We start from the raw sequence: 22,576 nt of genomic DNA on the forward strand, positions 1-22,576 counted from the left end.
GGATAGTGCATATACTATATTGTTCATTGTGTATCCATTCTTGTGTGAGGCCTTTGTGACCACGCTGGGATGTTAGTATTAATATCACCATTTCCTAGAAGATGAAACTATCTCAAAGCTGGCCTAAAGTCCTATAAATAATATATAATAGAAATAGACTGTGGTTTGTCTTGAATGTCATCTCCTGAAGTCATGTTGAAATTGAGTCATTAAGGTGATAATGTTGACAGGTGGACCCTCAGAGGATGATGATGCTATGTAGCCTTCACCCTTATGAATGGATCAACACTACTATGGATGGACTGAGTTCATGGTGGCAGGACTGGTTTGTACAGAAGGGTTAATGAGGCCCTGCTCTCATTTGCTGTCTCCTGGTATGAAGTAACTCACCAGAGGCCCTTGCCAGCTGTGTCTCTAGATCCTGAGCATCTCAGCTTCCAGAACTATAAGAAATATCATTTTTAAAATTTAATGTATCAGTTCTAAAGGTAAGTGTTACATTTAAAACAGAAGTGATAGGTTCTATGGGTTTTGGTCAGTTTTAAGTGAGGCAGAAAAAAATGCAAATGCCATTCTTTGATATTTCTATGTCTTTTAAAATGCTAACTTCTCTAGGAATAAGAAAAGCCATGGTTGGAGTGTGAGAAGCAGTTTTAATTTATATGTGTTTAATTTAAAAAATATGCTTGTGTATGTGAGTTTTCAGTCTGAGGCAATACATTGAAACATTAATATATCTTGGGAAAATTATCTCCAGTTATTGTGATAATTCTTCATTATCTTCAGTTTCCTGACCTATATGTGCCAATAATGCTCAGCTGTAGGTCTTAAGCTGTTTTATGTAGATGAGGACAGGAAGAACTGGGGAAATGCTATAAAGGAGCAGACAGTACAGACATCAGAAGATGAAGGAAGAAGCAACAATGGCTCATTCCAAAGGTTGTTCTTGTTGTGAAACTATGGAAATTTAAGCTCAGCCTCCCTCTTGTACTAGGGACCAAAACATCTGTGATTATGAGGGGAAAGGTAGAAAGAGGTCTATATAATTCTATGACTTTTAGAATTTCTCAAAAACGAAACATTTTTAACTGTGCTTGGTTAAGACTCCTGTCTTTTTCCACTTGGGCTGAGTACCACTGAAGTGAAGAAAGAAATTCTTGGAATCTGGCTAAGGGGAACTTCTTTGAGGGATGCTATCAAAATGGGGGCATTTATGTGAGGCATAGACATTTCTAAATGTGGGTACCTCTTAGTGTAGCGCCATCTTTTAGGAGTATGTATTCTGTCAATGTGTTCATCCATCTAACATTGTGACATGTGACCTTGTTTGCTCAGACCTTTTATGAAGGGAGAGGTGGTTTAGCCTAGAAGGATCTGTATAGTGAGAAGCCCAGATTGGAATGCAGAGACAGAAGCTAGTGTATAAAACAGCCAGTGGATGATTCCGTTCTCGTTCTCATCAATATGAAGCACAACAGAAAGAAGGCTTCTTTCAGGAAGATGATTACTAGAACACAATTGTATGTATCTGTATTACATATATGGAAGAAAGACTGACTCTTCTCAATACTTCCTTCTAGATAATGTTAGTAAGTTGTTGGCATATGATGAGTTAAGAAAGAGTTCGTACAAAAAGTGTTGTGTGTCATGTTAACAACTTCCCATTCCCTGTTGCCATCACCTATGAACTACCATTCTCTTTCTGCCTCCATTCCATGAGTTGTTCAACAGGTATAAAGACAGAAATACACGAGTTTTTGGTTTTGTTTGTAAAGAAATCTGCTGTGGTTAACAATGCGGTATTCTGTGCTTAAAAATGGATTTTGTTTGTTTTCTTGCATTCCATCTCACTTTCCTTTTTCTCACTTTCCTTTTCTTTTTCTTTTTCTTTTTTTTTGGGGGGGGGCCAGTCATGGGGCTTGAACTCTAGGCCTGGGTGCTGTCCCTCAGCTCTTCAGCTCAAGGCTAGCGCTCTACCACTTGAGCTACAGTGCCACTTCCGGCTTTTTTCCTTTTTTTGTTTTTTGTTTTTGCTTATGTGGTGCTGGGGAATCGAACCCAGGGCCTCATGCATGCAAGGCAAGCACTCTACTACTGAGCTACCTTCCCAGCCCTCACCTACCTTTTCTTTGTCTTCATTTTCCTCCCTCCCCCTCCCTCCCCTCCTATCCTCTCTCTTCACCTCCCCCCTCTTCCTCCTCCTTTCCTCTCCTCTTTTTTCTTTCCATTCTTTTCCATTGATGAAAAATGAAACAAGAGCTACCACTTGGGCAACACTTCAGTTCTTGATCTTTTTGTTTTTATTTTTTTGGGTCCGGTCGTGGGGCCTGAACTCTGGGTCTGGGCGCTGTCCCTCAGCTCTTCAGCTCAAGGCTAGCGCTGCTCTACCACTTGAGCCACAGCGCCACTTCCAGCTTTTTTCTTTTTGCTTATGTGGTGCTGAGGAATCGAACCCAGGGCCTCAGGCATGCAAGGCAAGCACTCTACCACTGAGCCACCTTCCCAGCCCATTGATCTTTTTGTTTTTAAAAAAATCTTTATTGAGATTAAGTGATTACATAAATTTCACAATATTGTGGGATAGTGATACTTAGCTAAAGTCACAAACACATTTTCACTTTCACAAGGCGAATTGCCATTATCATGGTCTATAAAGTTTGTGAACTCTACAAACTTTGACAATATAACTATTTTTCCCAAATCAGTTCTTGCTCTTAAAAAAATATTTTAAAAGTTAAGTCTTGCTACCTTTGCCTGGGTTTGCCTAGAACTCATGACTCTCCTTTCTCTGACTTTTTTTTTTTTTTTTGCCAGTCCTGGCACTTGAACTCAGGGCTTGGGCTTTGTCCCTGAGCTTCTTTTGCTCAAGGCTAACCACAGTGTCACATCTGGCTTTTTCTGTTTATGTGGTACTGAGGAATTGAACCCAGGGCACTCTACCACTATGCCACATTCCCAGCACCAAGGTTTTATGTTTTTGTTTTTCCTTCTCTCTTTCTCTTTCTCTTTCTTTCTTTCTCTTTCTCTCTCTGTCTCTCTCTCTGGCTCTCTCTGGCTCTCCTCTCTCTCAGTACTAAGTGTTGAACCTGGAGTGTTGCACCTTCTAGGCAAGCACTTTGCCACTGAGCTACACCTCAGTCCTCTACCTTTTGATACTAAGTGTTTCACACACACACACTCACACATATACAGATAATTCAAACACACACACACAGACACACACCCTCACACACATATACACATAGATACATTTACATAGACACATATGCAAGAACACACACATATGCACACACAACACAACTTTAAGAGGTATTAAATATGTTCATTACTTTTATTGTGGTGACAGTATCATGGGTGTATATGTAAACCCAAATGCATAAGATTGTATATATTAGTAATATGTAATTATTGGTATGTCAGTCAATAAAACTGCAAGAAGAGATGTTAAATAGTTAATGAACTGTTACTTTTTCTTTTTTTTATTGTGAACATACTGTACAGAGGGGTTACAATTACATGGGCAAGATAATGAGTACATTTCTTGTCAAGCATTGCAGCCTCCTCCTTTGTTTACCCTTCACATCCCTTCCCAGCCTCCCCCCCCCCCCCCCCCCCCGCCCCGAACTGTTACTTTTTCTATGAATGTCTGCTACTTGTGGTTTTTGTCAGTCTTTTAACTTTTAAAGTAGTTTTTTTTGTTTCTTATTCCATACTAACAATCACTTTTGTGCCCAATATTATATTTCCAATTTTGCATATCTTCTCTTAAAGAGAGTCCTTCAAATTAACATTCAGGCTTCAGAGACTTAGATCTGAGTTTGGCTTACCCAAGCTATGAGCAAGAAGGGATTACTTCAATTTCCAGCTTTCTAGGGTTACAGGCCAATGTCATTTGCGTTACCATAGACATTACCTTGTCTTAAGATTGCACCCAAGGCCTTACGCAAGCTGGGCAAGTGCTTTTCCACTTAAGCTCTGCTTCTAAAACTTTTGCTTTTCTTTCTTTCTTTCTTTCTTTCTTTTTTTTTTTTTTTGAGACATTGTCTCACACCTAATCATCCTTCTACCTCTCAAGATTTAGATTTAGTTATCAGCTTTATTGAGAAATACCTGACACAAAACAATGAATATTTAAAACATACAATTTGAAAAGTTTTGACACATGTTTATTCCTATGGAATTTCAACAGAATTGAGACAATGGAAATTTCCATTACTCTCAGACATTTCCCCATGTCCTGTTTTATCTTTTCCTCCTGTGTGTCCTCACAGCCCCATACTATCCCCATTAAGCACTGATGTGTGCCTGGTCATAACTGGCTAGCATGTTTTTGAGAAACATACACTAATGGGATCTTACCATAATTACTGTGAGATTCATGCATATTGTTTCTTGTATCAAAGGTTCATACTTGTGTATTGCTGCAGTTATATTTGTAATAGGGTCTTGCTTTCTGCCCTAGCAGTCCTGGATTGCAGTCTACCTATTTTAGGACTTGCCAGTCATTGCTAGGATACAGGCATATGCTGCCATGTCTCATGGAGGTTGACTCTAACTGACTTTTTTGCTTGGGTTGGCCCAAATCAGGCTTCTCCCATTTTCAGCTTCCCAAATAGCTAGGATTACAGACATGAGCCATCCACACCCAGCTAGAGTTTTTTTTTTTTTTTAATGTGCATTTTGGATACAAATCCTTAATCAAATATATGATTTGCAAATGTTTACTCTCAGTCTGTAGTTTGTATTTTCACTCTGTTAACAGTATATTTAAAAAAAACAGAAGCTTAAAATTTTTGATGCTATCCAATTTATCAATGTTTTCTTTTACAGATTGTGATTTTGGCAACATTGTTAAGCAATTTTTACGTAATCAAAGTTGCAAAAGTTTTCTCCTCAAAAGTTTTACATTTAGGTCAATGATTCATGTGGAGTTAATTTTATGGTGTGAGATATGGATCAAAGTTTATTTTTTTCTTGCATATGTATATATCCAATTATTCCAGCACCATTTGTTGAAAAGACTAATCTTTCTCTACTGAATTGCCTTTGAAACGCTGTCAAAGTCATTTGTCTGTATATGTGTGGGTCTATTTCCGGACTCTCTTCTGTTCCTTTCGTATATTGGTCTATCTTTAAACCACTACCAAACTGTCTTGATTATTGTAGCTTCATAATAAGTGTAAGTTCTCTAAATTTGTTCATCTTTTGCAAAGTTTTGACTATTCTAGACCCTTTGAATTTTTATATCAATTTTAGAATCAGTCCCTTAATTTCTATATAAAGCTTACTGAAATTTTAATTGGATTGTTTTAAATCTACGAATTGGTTCAGAGAGAATGGATTTTTTTAGGTTTTTGAATTGTGGGTCTAATGGATATAGAATATCTTGCCACTTATATGGATCTTCTTTATTCTCTACTGCCCATAGATCTTTCACACCGTTGTTATTGTTAAATTTATCCTTAATTATTTCATCTTTTGATGTAATGTAAAATTTTAATTTCTGATGGTCCACGGCTAATATACAGAAAGATAATAGCTTTTCTTTTTCATAATGATCTTTTGTCCTGAAATATTACTTCAGTTCACTATGGTTTCTATAAAATTTTTAAGATTCTAGTGGATTTTATATGTGAATAATTGTATTATTTGTCAATAATATTTTTTATTTTATCCTTTTCAATCTGAAAGCTTTTGTATTACTTTTACTTGTCTTATTGCACTGATTTAAAATTCTAGCTTGATGTTGAAGAGATGTATGAGTGTGAGGTACTTGCTTTGTTCCAATCATGGTGGAATCTGTATTTAAAGTTATCTATATTTTTGTAGATGCCCTTTATTATTTAAAAAAGTTCCCTTTTCCTTATTCTCAGTCTTCTGAATGTTTTGTAAAAATTAAGAATGCATGTTGCAATACATGATCTGCTTTCTTTTGCAGTTATTGAGATGTTCATGTCATTTATCTTTCGTTTGTTTCTGTTATTACAGTGAAGAACATTGATAAGTTTTCTATTGTGAAATCAACCTTGATACTTGGTCATTTTAAGGTGTTGGATTCAGTTTACTCTAATTTTCTAAAGTATGTCACCATTCCAATCTATTAACATGAGAGCTACTGGTCTACACTATCTTTTTTTTTTTTTTATAGTAATACCTTCACCCACATCAAAAACACTTTTATAAGAATATATTGTTGGTACAGTAATTTTTACTGTGATGTTTCTCACATACATACAATGTCCTTGATCAAATTATTCTTGCTGTGTTCTCGCTCAACCCCCTGCCTTTTTCTTAAAAACAATTTCAACTGATTTTATTGTTCTATTTTTGTACATGAGTGTAAAGTACTGTGACTATGTTCACCCTCGTCCTCTTCTCTTTTGGACCTAACCCTCCCACTGGTACCTGACACTTAACAAAGCCTGCTATATGCTCCTGTCATTAATTATCTTTAGTGTATATGAACTATATAAAGGGGATTCATTGTGGTATTTCACACATGCATATCACATATCACATACTGTGGCCAGACTAGTTCATCTATTGTCCATCCTTCCTTCCTCCCTCCCTCCCTTCCTTCCTTCCTTCCTTTTTTTTTTTTTTTTGTTGGTTGTGGGTCTTGAACTCTGGGCCTGGGCGCTGTCCCTCTGCTCTTCAGTTCAAGGCTAGCTCTCTACCACTTGAGCCACAGCACCACTTCCATTTTTTCTGGTGGTTAATTGGAGATGAGTCTTTCTTGCCTGGGTTGGCTTTGAACCGTGCTCAGATCTCAGATCTCCTGAGTAGCTAGGATTATAGGCATGAGCTACTGGTGCCCACCTGCTCTCTCTTTGTTCCTTCCTTTTATGCTGCTGTTATTCAACAGATTTTGTTGAGTTTCACCTTCCATCTTCATCATGGAAATTATCTATGATATTATCTGCTTTCTGAGATTCTTTCTTTGTACTCCTCTACCTTATTCATCGAACAGGCTCATGTTATATGGGTGCAGGTCTATCTTTTAGGACCATTCCATTTTTTATTTATCTATATTTGTATTAAGGTAATTTTGGCTTCAGTGTTGGAAAATTTTCTCCCCTTTTCAATGATCTGGAAGTATCTGTGCAGATTTGATATTATTTCTTTGGGAGAAATAATGAAATGTTTGGTAGCATTATCAAGTGAAGCACTGTGGATCCCAGCATTTCTTTGTGGGAAATTTGTAAATATTAATTGAATTCCTTGAGGGATATTTGTGTTGCCTAATATTTACCCATGTTGCCCATGCAGTTTGAATCACAGGAGCACAATGCCTGGTTGGTTTGTTGAAATGGGGTTTTACCAATGTTTTTACTTTTCTTTCTTGGGGGCAGGAAGGGGGGATGGGATGGGGGTGTAGTAGGGTTGCCTTGGTCTCAAGCTAAAGCCTACAGAGCTTTTACCTTTTTTTTTTTGTCCAGTCTTGGAGCTTGAACTCAGGATCTGAGCACTGTCCCTGAACTTCTTTTTGTTCAAGGCTAGCACTCCTACCACTTGAACCACAGCACCACTTCCTGCTTTTTCTGTTTACGTGTTGCTAAGGAATGGAACCCAGGGCTTTGTGCATGCTAAGCAAACACTCTACCGCTAAGCAACATTCCCAACCCCTATTTTCATTTTTGAAAGACATTTTCACTGGGAATAGAATTCTAGAATGACAAGTTTATTTTTATTATTATATTAAAGATATTGCCCTATCATTTTTTTGTCCTTTGCATTGTTTGCAACAGAAATCTGTTAGATTATATTTGTTTTTCTATGCATACTATATCATTCTTTCTTACTGCTTTTAAGCTTTTTATTTACTGCTGATTTTTGTCAGTTGATTAATGTGTACCTTGATAGGTGCTTAGGGGTTGTTCAGCTAAGTATGGTTTTGGGGGGAAATTTTTGAAACATTTCATCCATAATTTCTTCAGATATTTCCTTCTATTATCACTCCAGCGACTCCTCTATGCTCCATTTTGGGGGTCCCCAATACCATGCCTTCAGATTCACTGATCTTTCCTTCTGCAGTGTCTAATCAATCACTCCACAAAGTGTGTCTTCTATTTCACATGTCGTTTTAATAAGTTTTAAACTGAACCTTTTTATACCTTTTTTGGTTTTTCCTAACTTCTTGAACATATGGAACCCAATTATAATAACCATTTTAATATCCTTCTCTGCTAGCTGTAACATCTGTGGTTAGTTCTTAATCAGATCCAATTGATTGATTTATCTTCTCATTATGGATCATATTTTCCTGTTTCCTTGTATATCTGGAGAGTTTTGATTGGATGCCAGATATTGTAAATTTACTTTGTAGGATGGTAACTAGTTTTGTGTTCCTATAAATATTGTTGAGTTTTGTTCTGGAACACAGTTAAGTTACTTGAGGACAGTTTGATGTATTCAGGTCTTGCATAGAGGATTTGCTAGGTAAACCAGAGTCGTGTGGGTCATAAGCTAATTTTTCTCCAGTATGGAGGCCAGACCCTTCTGAGTACCATGCCCCAGTGAATTAATTGCACATCCAGAGGCTTCACAGTCTATAGGTGCCATTCTATACTTGATTGTTCCCTCGACACTGTTGCCTCTCATCCTTGTGGGGTGGGGACAGTTTGCTCACATGATTTGAAGAACCATTGTGCAGAAACTTGGGAGTCCTTCAACGTGCAGCTCTTTTCCCTATGGAACTGTGTGCTGAGAGCTCCACCTGCTTTAATCCCTCAGCTCCATCCTTTCACTTCAGTGAGCCCTCCACAAGTCACTCTGGTCCTCTTCTGCAGTCAGTGAGCCTGGAAACTCAACTAAGGCAGTAAGGTAAAGAAGCCATAGGTTCTTTCTCCTTTGTATCTCATGTCTCAGAAATCAGTATCCATTATTCCTGGTGATCTAGTGTTGTAAAAAACATTGCTTTCTGTATTTGTCTAATCCTTAGTTGATTTTTTGTTTATTGGGGAATACACTGGATTCTTTAAGGTCACAATAAAAAAAAATAAACGAGATCTTCCAGAAATCACAAATTATCTCAGGTATGCAGCATAGATATTTGTCAATTACACAAAGCAGCGCGCTGCATTGATTTCAGTTTGATCAATCAGTTAAGAAGGGTCTGCACGAAACTAATAGCTCAGATTTCTGTACTAGCTTCTATGTCAGGGAGGCTGGCCAACCATAGGCCTGGAAAAACAAAATCCCCGACAGTTGTTGGTGTTTTTGGTAACAAGAGATTTCTGTTATTTTAGCAAACAGAAAGACTGCATAAAAATGTCAACAAGAAACTACTTTTGAAGAAAAAAAATAGAAACTGACTCACTAAAGTGACCTATTGGGAATAATTACCCAGAGTCTGTGGTAGATCAGGAGGGTTGATTTAAAGTTATTGTTTTTTTGCAAATTCTGCAAAAACCTCAGAAAAACAAAGATTTTTTTGCCCTTGGATTTGCCAGTAGTGGAAAATTTCTTTTTATTGCTGCAATTGCCTGCAAACTGTAAAAGTAGATTTTATTCTCTGGGTTTATCAAATCTTTTCTCCAATCTAGATTAATATAGATGGATGGTAAAACCCTAAGCACCATGATTTCATGGTGGTTTTGAGTTTTGATTCGCAGTCTGGAACCACATCCCAAGAACTGTAGCTTGCTGGGTTCCTGCTGCTATAGGTCAGTAAAGCCTGAACCTTCTCCTCAGATCAAAGGATCATCATTCATTCCTGGTGGAAAGGTACCTTTTCACAACCCAGATATGACATTCTTCAGATGTTCTTCTCTTGGGAGTTAACAAATGGGCTTTGAATTAATTGTGGGAGAATATTCTTTCCTTCCTTCCTTCCTTCCTTCCTTCCTTCCTTCCTTCCTTCCTTCCTTCCTTCCTTCCTTCCTCCCTCCCTCTTTCTTTTTTCCTTCCTTCCTTCCCTCCTTCCCTCCTTCCCTCCTTCCCTCCTTCCTTCCTTCCCTCCTTCCTTCCTTGCTTCTTTCTTCCTTCCTTCCTTCCTTCCTTCCTTCCTTCCTTCCTTCCTTCCTTCCTTTCTTTCTTTCTTTCTTTCTTTCTTTCTTTCTTTCTTTCTTTCTTTCTTTCTTTCTTTCTTTCTTTCTTTCTTTCTTTCTTTCTATCTTTCTTTCTTTCTTCAGTTTTGAGGCTTGAACTCCCAACCTGGACACTTTCTCTGAGCTCTTTATGCTCAAGGCTAGCATTTAGCACTCTACCAATTTGAGCTACATCTTCACTTCCAGTTTTCTGGAGCTTAACTGGAGGTAAGAGTTTCATGGACTACCCTACCCAGGCTGGCTTTGAACCGTGATACTCTGATCTCAGCCTCCTGAGTAGCTAGGATTACAGGCGTTCGCCACTAGTGCCCAGCACTATTATTATTATTATTATTATTATTATTATTATTATTATTATTATTATTATTATTATTATATGTGGTACTGAGGAATTGAACCCAGGGCCTCATGCATGCTAAGCAAGCACTCTGTCTCTAAGCCACATTCCCAGCTTCTCAATCTTTTTGATATCACAAAACCACCCTATCATCTTCCATTCCAATTTTTTCTTGAACTTTCTCACCAATAAAAATATTTTAAAATACCCCATTCATTAACTTAATATCACATTAAGAAGTGCTGTATTATCTTTCATTTATATTAGGCCATTTCTAATCATCCATATATGAATTGTTCTTATATAAATATATGTTATATTCAAATCTAATCATTCAGTTTAAAATTGAAAGATCCTTGTCAGAGGAGAAATTCAAATGGATTTAGGAAAAATAAAATTTCTTTTTTTTCTTCTTCTTTTTTTATTGTGAAAATACTGTACAGAGGGGTTACAATTACATGGGCAAGATATTGAGTACATTTCTTATCAAGCATTGTTGCCTCCTTCTTTGTTTCCCCTTCCCATCCCTTCCCATCTCCCCCACCCACTCCCCCAAGAAAAATAAAATTTCTAAATCAGCTAAAGGTATAGGAATGACTTTTGCTTTCTGCTCTACTTATCTGTAAACATAATTACACCTACAATGTAGTCTACGAAACATAATTATTTGGAAGCTGCTTATCTTTTTCTTTTCTCTCTTCCTTCCTTCTCTCTCTTTCTTTTTTGTATGTTTTTTATTGTAAAAATAGTGTACAGAGGGATTACAGTTATATGAGCAATGTAATGAGTATATTCCTATGGAGCTTTGTTGCCTCCTCCTTTTTTTTTTTCCCCTACCATCATTTCCCTCCCACCTCCACAACTACCCCCCCCCCCCACCAAAGTTGTAAAGTTCGTTTTCAACATAGTGTCTTGTACATCTCATTGTTACAGTGGGTCAAACTGTATCCCTATTTAAGCATTTTGTTTTTTTACTTCCCTTCCCAAATTAGAGAAGTGTATATATAGGATGCAGGACCCTGACATCAAATACAGTGCAAACAGAGGTTATACTGTTGGAGAGGAACATACAAAGAAACAAAAAAAATCACATGGTACATTATAAATACATTAGGAGCAAGAAAGAAAAAAAAATTTGTGTCCTCATCTTGGCGCTCATTTTGTTTAACATCATCTTAGATGGCCATATGTACATAGCTCTTGGCCTTTTCTACTTGTCCTACACATGTCTAGTTATTGCAAATAAGGGAAACCATGGGACCTATGTTTCTTTGGGCCTGGCTTACTTCACTTAATATAATTTTTTCCAAGTCTTTCCATTTCCTAACAAATGGGGCAATGTCATTCTTTCTGATGGAAGCATAGAATTTCATTGTGTATATATACCACATTTTCTTGATCCATTCATCTACTGAGGGGCATCTGGGTTGGTTCCATATCTTAGCTATGGTAAATAATGCTACAATAAACATAGCTGTGCTGGTAGACTTAGTATGGTCTTGTTTGTGATCATTCTGGTAAATGCCCAAAAGTGGGATTGCTGGGTCATAGGGGAGCTCTATGTGGAGTCTTTTGAGGAATCTGCATACTGCTTTCCAAAATGGTTGAACAAGTTTACACTCCCACCAACAATGCAGTAAGGTTCCCTTCTGGCCACATCCCCTCCAGCATCTGTTGTTATTAGAGTTCTTGTTTATAGCCATTCTAACTGGGGTGGGGTGGAATCTCAATGTTGTTTTGATTTGCATTTCTTTTATAGCTAGAGAGGTTGAGCATTTCTTCATTTGTCTATTGGCTATTCTTATTTCCTCTTCAGAGAAGTTTCTCTTTAAGTCTTTAGCCCACTTATTTATTGGGCAGTTGTTTCTTGGAGGATTTGTTGCTGGAGGATTTAATTTTTTGAGTTCCAAGTATATTTTAGATATGAGACCCTTGTCCATTATATGGCTAGTGAAGATCTTCTCCCAATCTGTGGGCTTTCTATTGATCTTGCTAGCTTTGTCCTTTGCCATGCAGAAGCTCTGCAGCTTCATGCAATCCCATTTGTCCAACTTTTCTTTGATTTGTTGTGTTTCTGGGTCCTCTCTCAGACCACAAAGGAATAAAATTAGAACTCAACACCAAAGAAAGTCCCATAACACATGGAGACTGAATAACACACTGTTGAACTACCAGTGGGTCATGGAAGAGATTAGAAAGGAAATTCAAATGTTCATGATATTCAACAAAAATGAACATACAAATTACCAGCTCCTCTGGGACACAGCAAAGGCAGTACTCAAAAGCAGTTTATAGCTCTGAGTTCCTACATCAACAAATTGGAGAGATCTGAAACCAACAATTTAATGAGGCATCTGAACCTCCTTGAAAAAGAACAGCAAGCTAAACCCCAATCCAGTTGATGGAAACAAATAATTAAAATTAAAACAGAATTGAATGAATTAGAATAAAAAAAAACCATAGAAAGAATCAACAAAATGAAGAGTTGGTTCTTCAAAAAAATTAACAAAATTGACAGAAAATTTTATCAGAAAAAGAAGAGAACACACCCAAATAAACAAAGCCAGAGATGAGAATGGAAACATCACCACAGAAACAACCAAGATTCAGAACATTATAAGGGAATACTTCTCAAACATTTATGTTAATAAGTTTGAGAATCTGGAAGAAATAGATGATTTCCCAGCAAATATTGACATGCCGAAACTAAACCAAGATAATTTAAATCAATTTAACAGACTCATATCAAACATTGAAATAGAAATGGCAATAAGAGACCTCCCATCTAAGAAAAGTATAGGACCGGATGAATTTACAGCAGAATTCTACAAGGCCTTCAAAGCAGAACTCATATCAATACTCCTCCAATTTTTCTTTCCCCCTTCCTTCTTCGTTCCTTCGTTCGTTCATTCATTCGTTCGTTCGTTCGTTCCTTCCTTCCTTCCTTTTTTCCTCCCTCCATCCCTTCCTTTTTTAAAGTGATTAATTGGAGTAAGAGTCTCACTCAGGGATTTTCCTAGCCAGGCTGGCTTTGAACTGTGATCCTCTGATCTCATCATCCAAGTAGCTAGAATTATAGGCATGAGCCATTGGCACCTGGCAAAGCTGAGAGTTTTTAAGGAGAGAAAAAAATTGAGATGTTCTTCTAGCCCTACTTCATTATTTTAGAGTTGTGAAATCTTAGTTCCCAAGAGGAAAAAGTAATTGGTGAAGATCATACAGAATCAAGAATCTTGTGTCCCTAAAGTTGTATATGATATTCTTATGAATGCTATCCTATGTGAACTTCAATTGTGTGTGTGTGTGTTTGTGTGTGTGTTTGTGCATGTGTGTGTGTGTGTGTGTGTGTGTGTGTGTGTGTGTGTGTGTGTTTTGGAGCTTGAATTGAGGGCCTGGCTATTGTTCCTGAGAGTTTTTTTGCTCAAGGCTAGTGCTTTACCACTTGAGGCACAGCTCCACTTCTGGCTTTTTGGTGGCTAATTGGACATAAAAGACTCTTGCCTGGGCTGGCTTCAAATGGCAATTCTCCACATCTCATTCTCCTAAGTAGCTAGAATTACAGGCGTGAGACACTAGCACTCTGTTTAAACTTCAGTTTTTATACATTGAATTAAAGGGTCTCTCCTTGGTTTTTTCCTTTTTCCTTGGTTTGCTAATACTAATGGGTAGATAACAACAGTGTCTTAAGTTCTAAAGTCAGAATGTTTTTGTTTCTTTTCTTTTCCTTTCCTTTGTTCCTTTGACTTCCTTCCCTCCTGTCCTCCTTCCCTTTTTCCTCCCTCCCTCCTTCTCTTTCCCTCCCTCCCTTTTTCTCTTCTCTTTCCCTCCCTTTTTTCTAACATCCTTCTTTTTCTTTTTGCATGGGACAGTATGCTAGTCTTTTTCCCTTTTGAGACAACAACTTATCTCAGGCTGGTCTTGAATTCTTAATCTTCTTTATTCAGGCTCTTGAGTTCCAGGATTATGGGTATGTACTACTATTTTTTCCCAGAGTTTATGTTTTGAGTATAAAATATTAATAAATAACAGAAAGATGAGATTGTATAGGTTGTGAGATTTATAGAGATGCTATAATCCAATCCTTCCATAGTTTGGTGTTATTTAAGGCATTAGACAAAATTGACCACCATTTCTTTTTGCCTTTCTGTATTTATGGGATCTATGACCTTTTTATTTTTTGAACTACATTGGGGGAGAGAATATGTGATAATAAAAGCAAGGCTCAATGTCATAATAAGCCCAGACTCCATGTCAATAAATGTTTGAACATTTTACTTTATCCTTCATTATTCTTCATGTGGACAGGTTCTTTCCCCGCCGTTCTTCAGTCTCACTGTTTGTTTACCTCTAGACCTGTTGTCAAGCTGTGTTCTCCACCTGATGTTTTCCCAAACTTCTGTGGTTTGAATTTGTCTTAGTATGGTTCACCAAAGATGCAGGTTGTGAGACAACACTTAAGGTTGAGTAGTTAATTAGAAGGAAAAGAAAGGAACATGAGGGAGTAAAACAAAGAAAAGAAGATGATTGTTCAAGCCAGCTTCCAGTTCCAGATAGCAACTGGAACATAATCCCATTGAGAAAGCTCTGGAAGCCTATGAAGTGATTCTACTTTCCAGTTATCCCACCCAGGGGCAAAAGAGCTACAGAATTTATAAACCAACACTCCTCAGATATTGCCTAGGAGTTTCTCCTGGAGGCATTAATTCCAGAACCTTCCAGCTTGTCGAACAGGTGGCAAAGTGAGTCTCAGCAATGAGAGGACACTTTCCACAAAGACCTGCTGGTGCCAGAAGTGGTAGTTGAGCCAAGTGTAAACCAGTGTTAAAAAGGAGGCAATGTTATTGTTTCTAACATATTTATAAAGTGATTTTTTGTTGCTTTGTATGTCTTTCTCCCACAGTATAACCCCTGTTTCCACTGGATTTGATGTTGGTATAATTTGGGAAGAGGATGGGAAAAAACAAATTGTTTACATAGGGATATAGGTGGACCCATTGCAACAATGAAATGTACAAGATGCTATGTTGAAAAACAGAACTTTACAACTTTGGCTGGGGGTGGTGATGGGAGGGCAGGGATGGTAAGGGAAAAACAAAGGAGGAGGTAACAATGCTTGATAAGAAATGTACTCATTACCTTGCTCATATAATTGTAACCCCTCTGTACCATATTTTCACAATAAAAATTATTAATAAGAAAAAGGAGGCAATGCGAGAAGCACGGAAACCATCTGCTACAGAAAAGGCCTGGCTTGGATAGGTTAATTCGTAGTTAAATACAACCAAGCAAATGGTTTACTCATTGCCACAGAAGCTTATCCTTCCCTCATGGTGGTCAGGGGATTTGTGCAAAGTTAGGAGAACCAGGATGGTGGAACGGCTACCATCTCTCATATCACACTGCTGCATTGGAGGACAAATTGATGGTCTTGCATTGCAATAATAGTTTGATCTCTAGTAACCTGTGCCGAACTGAACAACTAAAAAAGGAAGAACTTTATTTTATTTATATACTTTTTCAGTGATACTTGGGTTTGAACTCAGGGCACTACCAGCAGGTGCTCTGTCACTTGAGCCATCTTTCCAGCCTCTTTTGCTTTCTGTGATTGGGCCTTGCATTTTAGCCTGAGCCTAGCCATGGGCCTTCATCCTCTTATTTCCACTTTCCTTATAGCCTGGATTACAGGTATTATCCACCATGTCTAGCCCCAGACTTATAAATTTAAAGGCCTAGGGCTTAAAAGTTTGATATGACACAAAGGTCAAAAAGGAGTCAAAATTCTAAAACCTGTCTTAATGAAGGAGATTGGATGATCATTTTGTTAGTATATTAAGAAATTATTGAAATTCTATATCCAGAAGATAAATGAACATGAAAGCACTTGTGTTTGGGAATTCCCCATCCTTAAGTGATAAAGTCCTCCAGGGTAAGGCTCATGCCATCTCTGAATTCTCCTGATTACTGTGCATATTAGATTGCAGACAGAGGCTTTGTGGAACTTATGAACTAGGCAAAATGCTTGGCTGGAGGTCCTGTGTCTGGCTAACTTCAAATATCACTAGTTCATTTGGCTTGAAGAAATACTCTAGTCACAAGACCACAGTCACTGCCACAATTTTACTTGGCTCTTTGCAATAAAATTTCCTTAGAGAGCAAAATGTGTGTGTGTGTGTGTGTGTGTGTAGGCAGTACTAGTATTTGAACTCAGGGCATTGTGTTTGTTTGGCAGATGCTGTACCACTTAAGCCACATTCCCTTTTAACTTTTTATTGCTATTATTAATAATATTATTATTATTATAGATAGAGCTTCTTTTTGTCTGGGTCTGGCCTCTGACCTCTGACTTCTATCCTTCATAAGTAGCTGGGCCGCCATAGGCAGCAAACCTTTTGTTTTCTTATTGGAAGTTTCTTTTCATAGAGGTAGTATCAGTTAAGATAAATCAGGATTTTGCTATATAATAAACAGCACCCTCTGCTCCCGGCAATCTTGATTTAAAACAACAAATGTTGATTTCTGATAAATATTATAATTCTAATGTAAAATGGCAGTATTGGTTTGGTACTGTCTGTCACTTAGAAACAAAGATAGGAAACATGCATCCATGACCAAGGGAGCCAGAGCAAATCCTGGAATGGTGATGGTGATCCAAGATATCTTCTGAAAATGACATACTCCCTAAATCTCTGTTGGCTTATGTAAATCACACGATTATGTCTAACTTTAAGGAGGGAAGGGATTGAAATTTGATCTTGTGAATATTCTAAGAAATGATAGATGTGTTTACTTCCAGAAATAACACCTACAACTATTTATTTTCAACACCACAGTTTACACTCCCTTTTTTTAATCCAAATTTTATGCCATTCTTTGACCAGTTATCTGTAAGTTGCTGCCCTGAGCAATTCTTTTACTGATTAGCAGCGGGTTTACAATTTTCTTTCAAATAAATTTTTTTCTTGACTTGTTAATAGCCATTTTCTGCAAATACAAAGCAAATTAGTTCAGTGTCATGCTCTCTGGGGTGAGTAGGAAGCTCAATAAATATTAACTGGTGAAGAATAGTTGCCGTGATTAAAATTATAAGGTAAATATGCTTACATTTGAAAATGTTGATCTTACTTCACAAGCTTTAAGTAATAATAACTCCACATTTTTAGTCATCATGATAGAAAATATATAATTGATTATGAAATGGACTGTTCCAAATAGACTATATTGTTTACAAGTCAAAAATAACAGGTCATATTCAACCTTGGCAAAAAAATGAGTAAGATTTTCCTTGGAACGTTAGTGAAGCCTTTTCTAATGTTACTGAATTGTAAAGAATCCATTTGTCTAATATTGTGGAATGATTAATTAGATTATGAAGTCATTAAGAAACAGGACATCATGTTCATAAATAATTTAAATTATAGGATAGTGGAAGAGTCAAGGAAGTATATAAATTATCATTTGGAACTATCAAAAAATATGTGCAAGAGAGAAAATACACCCATCATGAAGAAGATGTGCATGCTAGGTTAACAGTGATTTCTATTACTTCCTGTCACTGTTTGTCCTTGGAGTTTATTGTGTTTTATAGCAATAATATTCATTAATTTTATAATTAGGAAAAATTGAGTTTTGTCTTTCCAGGTATTTTAGTTGCTGGCTGGTTATATCTGAACTAGATCAGACGTCTATGGGACTCACTTTTGAACTTTTGAACAAAAACCTGATCTAAAGCCAGATATTTGGGTCTCATGCCTGTAATCTCAGGTACTCAGAATGCTGAGATCCAAGGAGTGTGGTTCAAAGCCAGAAGTGAAAGTGCTGCTGTTCAAGCACCAGCCTAGAGTGACAATGCTACAGATAACATCCAGGATCTAAGTTTAAACCCTCGTACACAAACACCAACACCATCACCAGCAACAGCAACAGCAACAGCAAAAAAAAAAAAAAAAAAAAAAAAAAAGATCTGTATAACAAAGAAGAAGATAACAGAAGAGAAACATTAAGAACCTGTAGGTTTGAGGCCTAGCAGAGATCTGGCTGGCTGGCATTTAAGTAGATGATAGATTCCTACACAGAACATGATCATGAGGTGAGTTGTAATAATAACTCAGTTATCATTTCCTAAATGATTTTTAAAAATAAGTGCATAACAATGACAATTATTCATCATCATCTCTGAGCTGAAAAATATTAAAATTACAGTAAGTGTTTTACATTTGGTATATACTTCTAAGAGTTTATTGAAAATGTGGAATGTATAGTATTGGCTTTTTCTAGAAAGAGTTTTGGGAGGGTTAGAGAATGAAAGGGTAAATAATTACAGATAATCTCACAAAGAATCTTATAAACATCAGCCCTGAGGTTCTTTAAGAAACAGCCACTGTATATGTATACTACCTTTCTTGATCCATTCATCTACTGAGGGGCATCATCTGGGTTGGTTCCATATCTTAGCTATGGTAAATAATGCTGCAATAAACATAGTTGTGCTGGTAGCTTTAGTATGGTCTTGTTTGTGATCATTTGGGTAAATGCTGGGTCATAGGGAACTCTATGTGGAGTCTTTTGAGGAACCTCCATACTACTTTCCAAAGTGGTTGAACAAGTTTACACTCCCACCAACAATGCAGTAGGGTTCCCTTCTGGTCACATCCCCTCCAACATCTGTGTTATTAGAGTTCTTGATTCTAGCCATTCTAACTGGGGTGAGGTGGTATCTCAGTGTTGTTTTGATTTGCATTTCTTTTATGGCTAGGGAGGTTGAGCATTTCTTCATGTGTCTATTGGCCATTCTTATTTCCTCTTCAGAGAAGTTTCTCTTTAAGTCTTTTTTTTAAATAAGTTTTTTTTTTATTGTGAAAATACTGTACAGAGGGGTTCAGTTACATGAGCAAGGTAAGGTAATGAGTACACTTGTTATCAAGTATTGTTGCCTCCTCCTTTGTTTTTCCCCTACCATCAGTTTGTTTTTCGACATGGCGTCTTGTATATCTCATTGCTGCACTGGGTCAACTGTATTCCTATTTAAACAGTCTGTTTTTTCCCTTCCCCTCCCCAAATTATACCAACATCAAATACAGTGAAAACAGGGGTTATACAGTGGGGAGGGACATACAAAGCAACAAAAAAATCACATGGTACTTTATAAATACATTAGAAACAATAGCAAGAAAGAAAAAACCACCCAAGATAAGGATACAGGTGGTTTTTTCTTTCTCTTTAAGTCTTTCGCCCACTTGTTTATTGGGCAATTGTTTCTTTGAGGATTTATTGTTGGGAGATTTAATTTTTTGAGTTCCAAATATATTTTAGATATGAGACCCTTGTCAGTTGTATGGCTAGTGAAGATCTTCTCCCAATCTGTGGGCTTTCTATTGATCTTGCTAGCTATGTCCTTTGCCATGCAGAAGCTCTGCAATTTCATGCAATCCCATTTGTCCAACTTTTCTTTGATTTGTTGTGTTTCTGGGTCTCTATTAAGAAAATTTCGCCCTGTGCCAAGGAGACCTAGGGTTTTTCCTATTTCATCCTGTAATGTTTTCAGAGTGTCTGCTTTGACTCCGAGGTCTTTGATCCATTTGGAGTTGATTCTGGTGCAGGGTGATATATAAGGATCTAGCTTGAGTTTTCTACAGGTGATTAACCAATTTTGCCAGCACCATTTATTGAAGAGGCTGTGTTTCTTCCATTCTATTTTTTTAGCTCCCTTATCCACAATTAGGTGGCTATCGGTCTGTGGGTTCATTTCTGGGTTTTTGGAAGAATGACATTGCCCCTTTTGTTAGGAAATGGAAAGACTTGGAAAAGGTTATATTAAGTGAAGTAAGCCAGGCCCAAAGAAACATAGGTCCCATGGTTTCCCTTATTTGCAATAAATAGGATATGTCTGGGACAAGTAGAAAAGGTCAAAAGCTATGTACATATGACCAGATAAGATGAAGGTAAGTGAAATGAACCCCAAGATAGGGACACAGTGGTTTTTTTCTTTCTTGCTATTGTTTCTAATGTATTTATAAGGTACCATGTGATTTTTTGTTGATTTGTATGTTCCTCCCCCATGGTATAACCCCTGTTTTCACTGTATTTGATGTTGGTATAATTTGGGGAGGGGAAGGGAAAAAATAAAATGTTTAAATAGGGATACAGGTTGACCCAGAAAACGAACTTTACAATTTAGGCGGGGAGGAGGGGTGTGGTTGTGGAGGTGGGAGGGAAGGGATAGTAGGGTTAAAACAAAAGAAGAGGCAACAATGCTTGATAAGCTGTGTACCTTGCTGGTATAACTGTAACCCCTCTGTACAGTATTTTCACAATAAAAAACTTCTTAAAAAAAGAAAGAGCCACAAGTATACAACTTCAACCAATAAGATTCCTCAGTCTGACAAATAGGACAAATGGCAATTAATCATTGGTTTCTTTATTCTGGTATATTAGTTTTTGGATGTAATTTTTGCTTCAAAATGCAGGTATCACATATGCCAAGTATCTTATAGAGTTTAAAGGATGTCTAATATTAAATAATTATTTAGATTTCTGTGATCCACTAACGTTAGATCAAAAATTTTCTGTTGAGTATTTATATGAGTGAACTTTCCAAGAAGAAAATCATACTTGTGTTTACACACACACACACACACACACACACACACACACACACACACACTCAGAGTTGATTCTCATTTGCAGATTTACCTTCTTGCTAAAATTTATTGCAACTAAAAAAAAAAATCAGCATTTGCAGCCATCCAAAGTCACCTGGTTTTCTGCCACTGGACATGTGTTCTCTGCTGAGGTGAAACAAGTCAGGCCTCTGCCCCTTTGTTTCTGTTCTCTTACTGCAAAAGTTCTTCCTACTGTCCTTCTTTTTGGTTTGAATTTTGTGCTTTCTGTGGCTTGTCTTTGTAAAGACCTCAAGTGTAGGGCAGAAGCATTGAGGTACTGTGTAGTGTTTTTGAGCAGAGGAAGCCCCTGATAACTTTCTTCTAAGGTAACTCCTAGACAATAGTTACAGTACTGCTGACCATGAGTTGATTGCTAATGAATTAATAATGTGTATTAAATTAAATGGGAACCTGAACAGCTAGGATTATGTATTGGCCAGTTCATTAAAAAAAACCCAAAATATTGCCAGATGCCAGTGGTGCATCTATACCTATATACCTAGCTATATACCTAGCTACCTATATACCTACCTATATACCTAGCTACTCAGGAGGTTGAGATATGAGGATCTTGATTCAAAGCCAGTCTGGGCAGGAAAATCCATGAGACTCATCTCTAATAAACTACTCTGAAAACAAAAGCCAGAAGTGACACTGTTGTTCAAGTGGAGGAGCACTAGCCTTGAGCAAAAGGAGCTCAGAGATAGAGCCCGAAAACTGGCAAAATTTTCAAAAAACAAAAAACAAAACATGATAAAAAGCAAACTAATCCTAACTTATAAAAACAATTCCATATTCATGGAAACTTTGTATATATATATATATATGTAATACATTATATATCATTTATTTAATTATATATCATTATTTATATAAAATTAATCACTTATTTCTATAATATAAATTATAATATAACATACATTAATAAAAATAATATATAAATGATATATGTGCATATACACATTTATTATATTTAATAAATTTTATATATAATGTGCATGTACTTAAATATCTCTCATTTCATATTTAGTCATTAACATTTAAAAGTATTTACAGCTGGGCGCCGGTGGCTCACACCTGTAATCCTAGCTACTCAGGAGGTTGAGATCATCTAAGGATCACGGTTCAAAGCCAGCCTGGGCAGGAAAAGTCAGTGAGACTCTTATCTCCAATAAACCACTAGAAAACTGGAAGTGGTGCTGTAGCTCAAGTGGTAGAGCACTCGCCTTGAGCTGAAGAGCTGAGGGATAGTGCCCAAGTCCAGAGTTCAGACCCCACACCCAAAAAAAAAAAGTATTTACAGATTTATGTTTTTTACCTATAAATTCCAGGCCTATGTTTATTATGTATATAATAACATTTCCATTAAAGAAGGCTACTTTCTAAATAACAACAAAACTATAATCAAATTGTTGTTTTCAAATCCTAATTGGAACAAATGATTTGATTATACATTTCAAATTTATACTACTATCTCCAAAATATGTATGATAATCAACCCCACACAGCTGAATAGAAATATGTCAGTAGAT

At 37.0% G+C, this 22,576-nt stretch overlaps 1 long non-coding RNA gene across 1 annotated transcript in view; it reads left to right on the top strand.

Moving 5' to 3' along the window:
- The first annotated feature begins 1,442 nt into the window (after positions 1 to 1,442).
- Positions 1,443 to 22,576, top strand: part of LOC138824525 (uncharacterized) — a 51,721-nt gene continuing 30,587 nt past the window's right edge. The window contains exon 1 of the long non-coding RNA XR_011371110.1: positions 1,443 to 1,520. This is a non-coding gene — a long non-coding RNA (uncharacterized lncRNA). The remainder of the gene's footprint in view (positions 1,521 to 22,576) is intronic.

Source organism: Dipodomys merriami, unplaced genomic scaffold, assembly GCF_024711535.1.
Source record: "Dipodomys merriami isolate MVZ:Mamm:240054 unplaced genomic scaffold, mDipMer1.0.p SCAF_13, whole genome shotgun sequence".
In the NCBI taxonomy this organism is placed as follows: domain Eukaryota; kingdom Metazoa; phylum Chordata; class Mammalia; order Rodentia; family Heteromyidae; genus Dipodomys; species Dipodomys merriami.